At 43.7% G+C, this 5,515-nt stretch overlaps 1 long non-coding RNA gene across 1 annotated transcript; it reads right to left on the bottom strand.

The window, feature by feature from the left end:
• Positions 1 to 2,300: 2,300 nt before the first annotated feature.
• LOC123966149 lies at positions 2,301 to 3,742 on the bottom strand. Its single transcript, XR_006823900.1, has 3 exons — positions 2,806 to 3,742; positions 2,472 to 2,656; positions 2,301 to 2,350 (listed from the first exon to the last, which is right to left on the bottom strand). It is a non-coding gene; the product is annotated as an uncharacterized LOC123966149 (long non-coding RNA).
• Between the last annotated feature and the right edge of the window lie 1,773 nt (positions 3,743 to 5,515).

The following is a 5,515-nucleotide window of genomic DNA, read 5'->3' as shown; positions in this document are numbered from 1 at the left end:
CATTAGCATCCTGCAGTTCACTAGCTTCCCGAGACAAACAGAGGAGGAAAACTCCCGGTTGCTCCTCCTTATCCTTCTTCTGTGTCGGTTCTTTAGCTGTTCGGGTTACTGTGACCATGAGGTCATGACTTCACCTGTGAAACAGCTGGAGAAAGCAACACATTGTGCCGTTGTTGTTCTTTAGCTTCGGTCTTCTCCTGGCCCCTGGGGGCCCCGTATACTTCTGATAATGGACAAACATCAGGCTGTCTTTTAATCCAGGATCCGAACTCTACAGTGTGTTAATAAGTCAAATCAAAACAAACCGCAACAGGTGAGTGAATCTGTGCCAGAAGTGACAGATGAAGAACAATCCTCCTCCAAACTGCCAGTAATCAGCTGGATCCTTGGTGCATCTGGGGAAAAAGAAAAAGGACAAGAAGATTCACTGAAAACACCTTAAAAAGTAGGAGTTCCCTTTTTACCGTTCCTTCAACAAACTTTATTTAAACTGTCTGGACCCACGTGAGCTTCACTTGCTAGTGCTAACTACCAAATAAAGCGGCAGGTGCTTTGGTTAACTTAGTTATTCCTCACAAATCCCTGAGCTGTGAGGAAACTAGCTGACAACATTAACACATATTAGCAACACAGCAGTGTTAGCTGCTGCTGCACTGAAATACATGCTGATAGCATTAGCGCGCTGATCGCGGTTAGCATCAGGCTCCGGTTGTATCCAGAGAGGAAGTGCTAGCAGGACACTAGAAAGTGAAGCAGAAACACACACAGAGGTTTTTACCTTCTGCAGGTTCCAACATGTCCGTTAGCCGCTGGATTAAACTCTTAATGGGCAGAATTAAGTTCCTCTCAGGCAGCTTTTACAGCTAACGTGTAGCTGCTCTGTTAGCTGCCTCACGCTATCCTGTGACCTCACTCTACGGGGTTTCCTTACATCCCGCCCCTCTACCTTTCTGATTGGCTGACAGTGTCGGTAACGACCAATGAAATGAGCTAAATGTTAAGATGGACAGCGGTCTGCCCTCTGGGGTTAGCTTGTGAGCTAACGGCTACATGTAAACAAACTATTTAGATGAAGTTTGTTAACACAAAGACACATATTTATTTATCAGCCTGTTATTTAATCCACTATGAACTGTTTTAAACACTCTAACTTAACTAACTGTACGTTTTACATGATGTTGTTACAGAAACTTACAGGGAAAATGTTTTCTTACCTGATATCAGCAACATTTCTGCAGGATATGAGTTCACCCTGTGTGACCCTTCCTCTGTGTCCATATTCCACTCTTTTCTACATTATTATTATTATTAATATATTTCTATATTAATGTTTACTGTCTGCCATGCAGCAGAAGGGAGTTACAAACTCAGTTTCACTCTATAACCTGTTATTTTGTGACAAAATAAATCTGCCTTTTATTCTGCGTTCACATGTCACAACTCAAATTCACTGCAGATCAAAGAGAAAAGAAGCAAAGAGACGAAACTCTGGTGCTTTTTTGACAACAGCCACTAGATGGCTCTTCTGTAGTGCTGCTGCTGTTTTGGGCTGAAAACAGCAACAGGACAACAGCACAGAACCCACAGAGACACAGCCCAAACAATATTCAGTCATTTCTAATCAGAGGAACTGGATGAAATGTTCTGATGGTGTTTTTCTCACTTGTGATGTGCTACCAAAACACAATAATGTACTAACGGAGGAAGTTCAATAAAACAAATGATCCTGTCCTGCCTTCAGAAGGCCAGCCACACTGCAGGGATTTTATTATGCATGACTAGTCCTTTTACTTGCAGCAGAGTATTTGTACACTGTGGTATTAGTACTCTTACTGCAGTAAAAGCTGTGAGTACTTCTTCCATCACTGCTCCCACAGGAGGAAACAACAAACGTTTCCTCAGAGTCAGTTTTCCTCCTCGAATGTGAAAACTTCACTAAATCATCAGAACTAAGAAATAACAGGAAGCTGAACCAGGAAGGAGAAACAAGCACACTGAGACGCTCACGTGCTGTTTGGATCGCCATAGCAACACACAGGAAGTGGGATCAGACACATCTAGCAGGAAGAAGAAGAAGAAGAAGACGCTGACCGCTTTAATCTGATAGCGACGCCTCAGCCTGCTCTGGTTGCCATGGTAACGCTGGCCTGTAGTCAGTAATCAGCAGCTTCTTATCAGTTCCACAGAAATGCAGTTAAAAGAGGAAATCTACAGACCACAGAGTGTCGACATCGTCTCTGAAGGACAAAACTTTATTTACCAAAATAAAAAATGTGCACCCAGTTTAACACCATTTATAAACCAGTTCTAAACCAGTTTGAAGCCCCGGGTGCTGCCGTCAGAGAGGAACCTGGTGGAGCAGAGGTCAGGTGGTGTCAAACGTGGCAGCAGGTAAAAAGGATAGGAGCCAGGCTCAGACTCTCAGCTCACTGTAACATGATTTATTAAGTCAAAACAAGGTGAACACAAACTTCCAATGATGATGAGGCAGGCAGGCGAGAGGAAAACCTGGAGCGGAGTCCGAAACACAAACATGTTGAGAGGAAGAGGCCGGCAGGAATGAAGTCCGGATGAATCCAGATGCAATAATCCCCAGAAAACAGGCCCAGGGTCTCCAAACGGAGAGACAACCAAGAACTGGACCAACAACAGAGACCTGTACACACACACAAGGTGGCAGGGTGATTAAACACAGGTGAGACACATCAGGTAATCACAGGGAAGACACAGACAGGAAATAAAGACAGACAGCAGAGACATTTCAAAATAAAACAGGAAACAACATCAACATTTCCTTTAATCCACCTTTTACAGCAACATGTTGAAGTTTAACTGACACGAAGTCGTCAGTTTGACGTGAAGCATCATTTCAATAAATTTTGGTTCAAATCCTGCGACGGCATCAGATCCATGTAGAGCAGAAGGTGTCGTACAAAGCGGACAGAAAAGACGAGGCTGCTTGTTCTTCACAATCTGTACAAAGAGCTTTTAGGGACCTGAGTGATGAATCTGGGTTAAATGAAGGACAGGAGTCAAAGATCACACCTGCACTGAGAGACAGTTTCCTGTCCAACTGGAAACCAGTCAGAGCCGGACTGGGAGAAGACTTCGGACTGGCACTCTAACGTCAGCTCAGGACAATCTCCACATTCATTCTTTGTCCTGCTGGAGTTAAACACTTCTGCTGTGCAGAAAAGAAACCAAACACACAGTCCAAAGGGAGAACTGGACTCAGACTGGACACCAGTGTGACCACTGTCTGATCCACTGGTCAAACTGGAAACATGGGCGACAGAAAACCCTGAGTCACCCTGTGTCAGAGACTCAGACGAGGACTCTTGACTGTGAAACTAAAGACAGCTGAATGAGCTGTGTTCCAGTAAAGCTCCACCTCTTCCTGTACGCAGATATACACTGAGGACAGCACATGATGATCAGAGCAGAGAGCAGGCGGACGGCCAGAGAGACGGTCTACCTGGACATGGATCACCTGTTGGTGCTGCTGCTGCTGTGGAGCTCAGGTAGGACTTTAAACAGCATGTGTTAGTAGGAGTCCAAGCGGTGAAGCTGCTGGAGCACGATCCTTTCTGTTCTTCTTCTTTTTCTGCTAAAACTGTTTGTGCTGCTAAACATTAGCCTCAGATGTTCAGTTGTGTCCAGGTGTATCAGGTGTTCAGAGGGCTGTACTACGAAGCAGGTTGGACACATCCAGGCTTTCTTGGCTTCAGCTCGACGAAACCTTAAACTGACGGCTGAATTTATTTACAATAAGAAAATTAATAAGATTATTTGTGTTTCCATTTGCTTTCAAGCTGACATTAAATTAATTGGAGATTGTTCATGGAAAAGATATAAGTATGATGTAAATTAGTAACAGTTATAAACGAGAAACCTGTGCTTGCACATGGTTCCCAGGAACGTATTTAATATGCACAAACAGAAATAAACAGGGCAATACAGACGCTTTCTCAGCTGCAGGCTGAAAGGAAGAGGTGTCATGTGAAAGGGTTTAAACTGCAGTCAGAGATAACGGGTTTCACCACGGCGATCATCTTTGTTACCTTAATCAGGCTCTGTGCTCGTTCCCATTAAATTCTGACGCATCATGTGACTCTTCTTCTGCACAAAATGGACCAATGGCAGAAAAACATTTTGCAGCAAAAAGCAACTCTGCTGCTGCAAAGAAGGCGAGAGAGGGATGCTGGCTGACAATCGTTGTTGGACGCGCTCTGATTGTCTCCTGCTTATTTGTGACGGCTGCACATCGAGCTCTTAAACTGTAAACTTTATATTTAAACATGAAACTCAAGAAGTGCACTGAGGTCTGACACTGTCCCACCATGAAGGACACGTGGACTTCACTTTAGTTTCTGGACAAATCAAAGTGAGATGAACGCTGACTAAATATTATGAGTGATAAATACCAATAATCACTTTTTTAATCTGTGCTCTATTCGCTTTGTTTATTAGCTGCAAAGTGTGAAAGAGACTCGGCAGCAAATCAGGACCGAGCATAAAAACATCATCCAGTCAGAGCTGCTAACTCTCACAGATTGACCGTGAGACTCGCGCTGTTGACACTTTCACACGCTCTCACGCCGAAACATCAATTTAGTCACGTAGTGAAAAACAACTGATAACATGTAGAACTGATAACGTCAGCCTGCGGCGTGAAACGGCTCCGCCCGGCTGAAGCAACACCAGCGTACGCCGTGATCGTAATCAAGCAGATCTGCACTTGTGCTGTGAGTCACAGACAGTTTGTGACAGAGTGGTAAAATAAGAAATTTTAAAATGGTTTGATGACTTTATCTTTTCCCATCTGAACATCTAAAAGCTAAGTATGGATCCATGAAGATAAGAAGGGTTATGTTCCTGTACAGGCTGCACCATAAGACAATGAGACGGTGGCTATACAGTGTTTTTATTGCTTCTATTGTTTGAAAGGGAATACTGGATGACCAATAATGGAAAAGCGTTTCCACCACCTGCTTCTGTTTCCGATTTCTGGACAGTTTGAGTTTTGCCTTTGTGAACACAAACTGGACCAGCTGGAGAACTGAGCATCTTCACATTGGTTGGATTCAGGACCCGGACCTTTAGGTGTGAACCCTTAATCTAACAGTAGCATCATATATCATCATGTAACACGTCGTTTCTTCAGCTGGGAAACATTTCCATCTGTGGAATTTAATCTGAAAGTGTGCAGAGACTCAGTTTGTGATGGTGCACTATGAATAAAGTGAAGCTGAGCGAGCATACTTCACTGAATGCTGAACTTTAACTCTATATAAACCAGTCTGCTGGCTGCTGTTCTGTGTATTCACATGTTCATCTCACCTACAGTAAACTGGTAAAATGACTCAGAGGGAGTTCACTGAGATGTTTCTGGGATGATTGTGTTTTTTCTGTCCACTGCTGTGCTCCAATCACAGGACTCCAGGCTGAAGGAAATCACACCTCAACAGGTAAAGAGAGAAAGAAAAGAGAAGGAAAGAATCACAGAAGCAGAATC

This window comes from Micropterus dolomieu, unplaced genomic scaffold, assembly GCF_021292245.1.
Source record: "Micropterus dolomieu isolate WLL.071019.BEF.003 ecotype Adirondacks unplaced genomic scaffold, ASM2129224v1 contig_12795, whole genome shotgun sequence".
Taxonomy (NCBI): domain Eukaryota; kingdom Metazoa; phylum Chordata; class Actinopteri; order Centrarchiformes; family Centrarchidae; genus Micropterus; species Micropterus dolomieu.
This window is presented reverse-complemented; position numbering and strand designations above follow the sequence as displayed.